This window comes from Aquila chrysaetos, chromosome 24 (genome assembly GCF_900496995.4).
Source record: "Aquila chrysaetos chrysaetos chromosome 24, bAquChr1.4, whole genome shotgun sequence".
Lineage (NCBI taxonomy): Eukaryota > Metazoa > Chordata > Aves > Accipitriformes > Accipitridae > Aquila > Aquila chrysaetos.
In genome coordinates, this window is record NC_044027.1 from 16,538,308 (window position 1) to 16,547,004 (window position 8,697).

Genomic DNA, 8,697 nt, shown 5'->3' on the forward strand with positions numbered 1-8,697 from the left:
CAAACATTCAGCTGCAGTTCTTGGGCCAGAAGTAACCCTGCTTTTAATAGTATCTGCTTTGCACTGGCACTTGTGAATTTGTAGAACTCAAAGCACTTTGCAAAGACCTAAGCATCGATGCTGACTTCTAGTAAGTGGGAAAAATGAGTTGCAAAAGGTCACCTGGAATGGTCCAGCGAGGTGGTGGGCAAGGCCACCCCCATGTCCTAGCCCAGGGCTCTGCCTCCTGAGGGTACTTCACCTCGCTTCTGGAGGGGTTGGGGTATACGTGGTGGGACTGGCAGCAGACTGGCACTGTCTAAGTAGATTTCGGATCCAGGCGACGTCAGTATAATGGCAGTTTCCATGCAGGCAGCCTTGGAGCTGTGGAAGGAAGGACCAGCAAAAGGAGGTCTCTGAAACGAATGTGTTTGCATGTCAGGGTAATTCTCCCTCTGTACTGAGTACCAAAATGGAAGCCCTTCTGCTGGTTCTGGGGGAGGGAGGAGGACTGAGCCTGAAATATGTTTTTAACCTGATCTCAGCAGAGCTCTTGCCTTTCAGACTGTTTTAAAAATAATATTTTTTTTATTTTTTATCCTTTTCCTTCCATGGGGAAAGCTGCCAGAGGAGGACTGAGCAGTTTCTGTGTGCATGGATCCAGCTCATTTCCAGGCAGGAGCCAGGCAGGGAGCAGGGAATAAGCCCCATGTACAAGTCATGCATATATTTCACAACCAAATCCCAGACCCACTTCCCAGCCCTAGCTCCATGTTTGGACTTTGCCTTTGGAAAGAGAGGGCTTTGTCCCTGCCAGAGGACCCAATCCACCTGGGTATCTGGAAAAGCTTCTCCAGATCCACTTCCAAGAGCAAGGCTCCCTCGGAAATGGTGTAAATCAGGAGCGTGACTCTATTGAACGAGGAGCAGAAGAGCCAGGAGGTAAGGTTTAAAATAAACCCCTAATTTGCTGCATCTTTTCTTTCTGCTGAGAATGGAAGCAGCACGCACAGAAGCCTGGGTTGCTTTTACCGAGGATCACCTACATTTCCTCAGTTTCTAAAGAAGTAACCTTAAATCTTTCCTCTTTTTGGCACCTTTCCCCTTTTGGGCAGCCACGTGGGGCAAATTTCACCTGCCCTGAGCAGTGGGTTCCCACGATGGCGTATTCTTTCTTCTAAACATATTCATTTTGAAATCTGCTTCTTTCATGCAAAACCTTCTTGCTGCTCTGAAATGAAAAAGGGCCGTAGCTTCCCTGGCTTGGGCTGGCTTGGCCCCGGCTTTACAGATGGGATTATTGGTCTCTTGGCAGGAGTCACGCAGAAGTAGCTTTTGCACATTTCAGAGTGAAGCTAGTTCTTGGCATTGCCGGAGTGTTGCTTGTGTCCAAATATCTCTAAGCCCTTCAAGACCATTTAGGTCAACCATTGCACATTGGGTTGTAGATCTGAACATGGGATTGAAGAGACCACAAAACCTCTTGGGACGCAGTGGTGGATCTGATGCCACGAGCAAAGTTCAGTTACATTTCTGGGCTGTGAGTGCGTTACAAACAGCAAACAGATGTCCCAATTCACCAGTTTATACCTGAGGTCATCCCAGTACCAGATACATTACAGGCGGGTGGGAAGAGGGCTAAGGATCTTGTTTCACAGGTATTGATGTGGGAGGTTGAATGATCCAAATTTGGGGACTGATGCTGAAACAGGTAGGCGTGTTCTGGAAATAGTCTGCTTTGGATATCCATCAAGAGATGCCACGCTTTGGAGCCTGTTCTTACAGCCTGGCACCAACCTAAGCGAGCCTTGGACATGGCTGTGCACGTTCTCCTGCTTCATCACTCATGCACGCAGGTGGACATAGAAACCTCCTGCACAGCAGGAGATGTAGGCGGCACGGCCGTGAAGTGCCTCAACACAGACATCTGTTAAAGAGTGTGCGTGACAAAATCTTGTACCAATACAAACTGGCCTGCAAGGAAATAGAAAATGGAAATAGAAAATAGAAATAGAAAGCCATCCTGTGACTCAAGATGTGTCTGTTAGCTAAAGCTGCCGAGCTGCAGTGATTGGACTCAGTCTCTGAGTCCGTATTGCTGCACTTACAGGAGAAAAGGCCTTTGACAGCAGCAGGTGGGAGATGTTTCTCCATTCACCACCATTTGTTTTGATGCTCCTATACGGCCTCCCTGTGGGAGCTCTGGTTTGGTATTACGGTCATAAGCATGATGCAGAATAGAACTAAGGAGGGCTTTTATGGCTTATCCATGGGTCTCCAAATTCGTGTGCTAGATCTCCTCATTTCCTCAAGGGTCCTGAGGCATTTGGGGCTCCTCTTCAGTCTCTACTCTCTCTGGAGTCCTGATTCTACAGACATTTCAATTATAATTACGATACTAGTAAAAAGGCCTTCTGGCATCCCTGGTTATGAATAAACCTGACCCCTCTGGGAAGACTAAATCCAGAATATCAGAAGTAAGGTCTTGAGGACAAGGGCTTGGAAAAGAGAAGAAAACATCCCTGTCCCATGGGAAAGGGAGGCAGGGCAGTCTCCTTCGCTCCCAAGCCAGGATGAAAATCACAGTCCTGGGAATTCTTTTCCTGAAGGGAAAATTCAACATATCCTTTGCTTCAGTTTTATCAGAACATCTTGCTTTGACACAGCACGACAGCCTAGGACCATGACAGTCAAATCAATATGCTTCCAAGACATCTAAAGGAGTGTGATCTTTTCCAGCTCCAAATTAAGCAGAAGTTAGTCCTTCCCTGCAACATATTTTTGTGTTGCCATAGGAAGATGAATGGCCATGCTGGCAGGACTTTCAATCAACACATCTGCCACCAGCAGCGTCCCCAGGAGCACTCACTGAACGGTTCTCGCTCTTTTACCTGTGTCCTCGCAGGTGAGCCTGTCCTCACATGCAAATTGAGGGGGTCAGGGGGAGCTGGGGATTTTCTTACACTCAGATCCCCTGATAATTGCTCCTGGGAGGATTTTGGTCTCTGCTCAGCCTGTAAGCCAAACCTGTTCTGTTTTCCTGGGCTTGCAGCTTCCTCAAAACCCCTTACAAAGAGCCATTGTAGGTCCTGCCCGTGACATGCCTTGCGCTCCCGGCTCTCTGCAGCGAGCACAGTCATCGTCTGAAGAGGCACCTCTTGCCCACTTAGCCGGGAGATAAAGGCTGATTTGTCTTGAGTGGGAGGAAAGCATCGGCTGTGCTGCTGCCAGGTTTCGTGGTACGTGGTCGCCTGCTTTCGCTGCTGCTGCTGGGCTGGGCAGGCAAGTTTGCAGAGCTCCCCGGGATGGTGGGGGCTGCAGAATGGGGACCCCCCGCTCCCTCCTCCCCACCTCCCCGCTGCTCTCCCTCCAAAGCTGCTGCGTTTCGAGCTGCCTGCTGAGCAGGGATCGATGCGATGTGCCACGGCCGCTGAGCCGGCCGGGACGCTGTAAGCCTGTGCTCTCAGGGGCGAAGGCAGCCCCCCCGGGGGCTCAGGCTGTGGGTGCATTCGTGGCTCGAGGCCCAGTGGATTCCGAGGAAAGCATTCCTCCTCCCTGCCTTGCCTCACCTGGGGATGAAAACCCCCCTCCCTCCCTTCGAGCTTTGTTTCTGTTTTGGTTTTCTTGCCTCCCCCAGCCCTCTCCATCCCAGCCCTCCTCGGCTGTTTTTCCCGCAGCGCGATGCTGTGAGTGGGTTCAGAAACACCCCCTCCAGCTGGGCAAGCCCCAGCGGCTTCAAACTCCCTGGGTTTGTCTGTGGGCTTCGGCTGTGGGATGGGCATGGGCATCACAGAGCCAAAAAATGCGGTGGGGGTTGCTCTGGGTGGGTCCTTTTCTATCAGTCCTGGGTTCGACAGGGAGAAAAACCTCTGTCTGAATCTAGCAGGGAAAAGCAAGCCAGCATATGGCTGCAAACAGCCTTTTTGCATCCTCTCTAGGGTGGCTTTTGCTATCTGTACTTGTCCAGTGTGAGCCTCCTAGCACCCATCACCTGTTAAGCTGGCCAGTTAGCCCAGTCCCTCTGCCCCTCTGGGACTGGGGAGAATTGGCTGCTGGATCCAGGTCCATTTTCTGTCTTTATGCCCTTCTCCTTCTGCCGGAGGAGGATGCTTGTGTGCAGCTGGGTACCAAATCTTGCCGGGCAGTCCAGCAGCCTGGCAGCCGGCAGTGTCACAGGGCTGCCCTGGGGCAGAGGTGGGTCAGGGTGAATCAGTCACTGGGGACACAGGACTCGCGTGCCAGGAGACAGCAGGTTTCATCCCCAGCATCTCAGCCACCTCCTTCATCCCTGCCATCAGCTTGGCTAGGCTGGGGGCACTGGAAAGGAAGGAAAACTAAGAAAGCTTTAGCATAGGTGCTTAAGCATCACTGTACAAATCACATCTGGCTGATGGCTCTCTGAGTGGGCACAGCAACATGGCCCAACCTCTCCTGGGTGACACAAGGCCACTTCAATGCAGAGCTGGCCCAATCCTCACTCTGCTCTGGTCATAGAGTAGATGCTAGTCAAAAATATATGCTTTCAGGGTGGTACGGCAGATGTTGCGCTTATGACAGATTATTGCATGCCTCAAGTGCTGCTGTAATGCTGGAGGTTTGGAGGCTAAGTGACTATAACCAGCTGAGCAGACTAATAACCCTGCAGAAACGCACTGCCTGCAGTGCTGTTTTCCTGCTTTACCAACGCAAAACTCAGAGTAAAGATGCAAGGCAGAATGGCAGGGAGGACCTTCCCCAGGACCCCAAATCCCACTTACAGATTGCTGTCGCCCGTGCCTTGGTCCCTGCCAGAGAGCCTGCCCTGGCGCTGGGCTGGGTGCTGAACAGAGGGGCGAATTTCAGCAAAAGCTAAATTGCAATCGAGCAAGAAAGGACCCAGGGAGACATGGAGGATGAGAGTAAGAGCCGTGTGGTGGGTGAGGTGCCTTGCAAGTCACACTCAGCTGCTGGGGGCTGTGTGGGGGCAGATGGTCAGCAGGCTGCGTTTGTTAGTGGTGGCTCAACCCTGCGTTGACCACAGCCACAGGTCCCGGCACGAAGCCAAGGCTGGCTTAAGCCAGTAAAGAGTATCTGCTTTGCAAAATACCCAGAGGAGACACCTAAGAAGGAAGCTAGACCGACCTTGCACCCAGCCCTGTGCACCGTGGAGCTTTCCAGGGAGCTGCCCATGTCCAGTGCATGAAAGCCCTTTCACCACCCTGGCCATGTATGTCTGTCCTCCCTGGACTTCTGTTCTCCTTTGATCCTCTGGCTGCTAAAAGTGCTCCACAGTGCCCGTGCCCTTTGCCCGCTGACAGCGTAGCACCGGACTTCACCCCGAGGACACTGCTGCCAGCGAGACGATGCAAACTTGGGCTTGTGCAAACAGCTGGAGGCACGGACCTCGGCACGTGCCCCTTCATGCGCTGCCCACTAACCCTGCTGTCCCCAGGGCAGGGGAACGGCTGGTCACCTCCAACCCGCCCAGTGCCACAGACGGCATCGTCACGGTCCGGGAAGGGACGCGGGAAGACCTCATCAGGCTGCGGCTAATAATTGGATTGTGGCTAATGTGGAACAGTCCCTCGAATAGTTTCCTGATGTTGAGTTGCTCCTGGCAGGGTTCAGAGGGAGAGAAAGCTCCGGGGCTGGTGGGGGATCTGGAGCTCATTTCAAAAGGGCACTGCCGAGTCCTTTTTGGTCAAAAAATTGAAGGTAGCTTTCATGCCGTCAGTCCTTGGGGGAGAGAGACCCCATGGTATAGTGCAACATAGAGCTGGAGCAAACTCTTTTCAGTCCTGGTGGGTTGAAATAGAAAAAAGAAGACAACGTGGGTCCTCCAAATACACAGTGCACATGTGCTGCCATAGCAGAGGGAGCATGTGTCTCTGATTTACATGCAGTCTGGGAAGTGCCACATCCGCCTTATGTTTGGAATATTTCAGCTCTCCAAGGCCTGAATTTAACCCCTGCCCTCTCCTCCCTCCTGCATCTTCCAGCAGAGCCTGCAGCATCACTGCTCTTGCTCTCAGCGTATGTTCCCGAGAAGAGCTCCATGCCGGAGGAAGCACAAGGAGGCTGATGGAGCGGAGGGCCTCCCAGTTTGTGCAGGTGTGTGTCACCTCGTCCAGGCATGTCACGACAAAGACCCCAGAGCAAGGAAACCGCAGCAGCCAGGCAAGACTTGCGAACCGTCGCTGCTCTGCTCTGAGCTACCCGGGTTGGCCGACTTCTTAAGGAGTGCGCCCACACACTGGGAGACATTGCTGTTTGTTGAATAAACCCAGAGAGCGGCGATGTGTAGACATGATTTAAGAGCCATTTCTTCTTCTTTCAGCATGGAATCCAGCAAGTATAACCCCTGGGCGGTGGGACATTGAAGGATATGGCACAGGAGGGGGAAGTAAAGGCAGATATTTCTAGTGATTGTTCTGTGCTTTTCCTCTGTGCGCTTCCAGAAAGGGCTTCAACATGAAAAAGGATGTCAAGACAGGAAGGATATTGAGTTGGCTTCGGCTCTGTCATACAAATAGCTTAAGTGACCTTTCTCTAGCAAAACACCAACTATCGTAGTATGGATTTGTTCTAAAGGGTTGTCAGCTCTGGAAGAGTGCAGCTATTTCACAAGCAGGACATCCATAGATAGATAGATAGACAGAGAAATAGACAGATAGTGTGGGGTAGAGACAGAAATAGAGACAGACAAATGCAGCCTTCACAAAACCTTATTTTAACTGCCCTCATTTATAACATAGGTTTTGTTGGTTTTGATGCCTTTGGAAGGGGACTTCATGTATCTTCACACCGTTCCTGAGTGTGGCAGTATTTGCACAGTGTTAATGTCTCAGGCCTGATCCTGTACTCCTTCCCTTCATGCATAGCTCCCACACGGATGGGGAAACTGAGGCATGTAGCAGCAAAGTAACTTCTAGAGGTCCCATGACGTGGAAGGAAAGCCAGGCATGGCATCCTCCATCCTCTCTTCTAACCGTTGCCCCTCGCTGTGTTGCCCGTTACGATCCCTGTCACACCTTTAAGAAGATGTCACCTCCTTTAAAGGATGGTGAACACCCACCTTTGGGAGTCTGTGTGCATGCCTGAGTCATGCAGATAGAGCCAAGAGTCGCGAGGTGGGAGCTGGGCACTTTCCCAGAAAAGCTGGGCTGAAACCACAGAAGCCATTTCCTTGCAGACTCGAGCCATTATCCCCCCCCCCCCCCCCCCCCCCCCCAAAACGACTGCTTTGCACATGCTGAGCCCTCCTGAGGTTGAGATTTGCTCCCACATGTCCTCACCGCAGAGCTGCCGCTTGTCCATCCTCTGGGCTGCTCCCAGAAGGGTGTCCTGGCATGAGGACAGCCATGGGGCCATCGCTGCCTCATTGCTCGTCCCACTCCTTCTGCAGCTTCCTTGGATTAACGACCCCTCTCTGCATTGCTGCCCTAAGCTTCCTGGTCAGTTTTAAAGCAAACCAGACACCAGCCACTAAGAAAAATCACTATGCCGCTTTTGGAGAGGTGTAGACTTTTCCTGTGGGCTGCAACCCCTCTGGCTTCGAGGCAAAAAATCCATGGCTCCAGGCTCTTCCCACCGAAGAACAGGCACCCTTGGCTCCAAGTGCAAATTTTAGGATGTTATGCTCTCTTCTGGACTGCATTAGTCCCCAGAACATTGCAAGATGAGTAGAAAAATGGTCTTGGGAGAAGATGGCTTGAGGTTGCGATTGAGGGAGGTTGTATTTCCTTGTAGCTGAGGCTGCAGAGGTGCAAATTTTAACTTAGGCAATTAATTCACCCATTCCTTATGTCCAGGAGAGGTGAACCAAAGGGAAAAAACCCCACTCTAACTCTTGGGACACCATTACATTGCATTACTTTTCCTAGGTGGGACTTTATCTACAGGCTCAACCAGACAGCAGGAAAAATCAACCCAAGAAATAGTTACATTACTCTGAGCTTGGCTACTGATAGGTAGCAAAGATTGTCAGAAACATTCTGAAAATGCCAAAATTTAGGGAATATTTCCCAGCTGCATCTCCCTAGCCCAGCCCTGCTCTCAATGAGGGATCCTCTTTGTTCACAGGCCGACTGACAGCAGTTGTGTGCGCTCTATAAACGTCGAATGGAAGAGATACTTTTAATGTAATTATAATTTAAGCATAAAATATGTCACTTCTGTAGGATTTTGTTGTCTGGTGCGTAATTACTTTATGGCACTATAAAAATATATTACATTATGATGCCTTGCTATGCTTTGCTCAAATAATTTATAACACGGTAATAGTGTGGAACAATATTCAAGACCATTGTATCCAATCTAGCATATAAATAAAAATTGTGGAAAATAATGATCTTGGTTAAATGCTCATTTAATTATTTTGCAGTCTTGGCTAAGGTTTTTTATCCCAGTTTCATTCCCCCATCCTCAACAGATTATATTCAAAATATCTAGAGGGAGACTTTTTAAGGCTCAGAGAAAATAGAGCTATATATGTGTGGTTTTTTTTTTTATATGCTGCCATTTCCAAACAACTGGAAAGAAGAAGCATTTGCTGCAGGTTGACTGGAATTGAAAAAATTTTCAAAATTTCTTCCCAAGCAATATGTCGGAAACCTTTTCATTTCAAGCCCACTGAAACATTTTGCTGGCTTAAAAAACCAACACCCTTCCTTCTGCTTTTGAGGTTCTTAACATTTATGCCCTTGAAACAAAACCTTAGAGACTTTTGAAGCAAGATGT

The 8,697-nt window shown here is 50.2% G+C and overlaps 1 long non-coding RNA gene across 2 annotated transcripts; it reads left to right on the forward strand.

Moving 5' to 3' along the window:
* The first annotated feature begins 695 nt into the window (after positions 1 to 695).
* Positions 696 to 8,305, forward strand: LOC115335489. 2 transcript variants are annotated; one of them, XR_003921442.2, is made up of 2 exons: positions 696 to 921; positions 5,958 to 8,305. It is a non-coding gene; the product is annotated as an uncharacterized LOC115335489 (long non-coding RNA). The 2 variants fall into 2 exon arrangements; XR_003921443.2 differs by having other exon boundaries at positions 5,961 to 8,305.
* Positions 8,306 to 8,697: the final 392 nt, after the last annotated feature.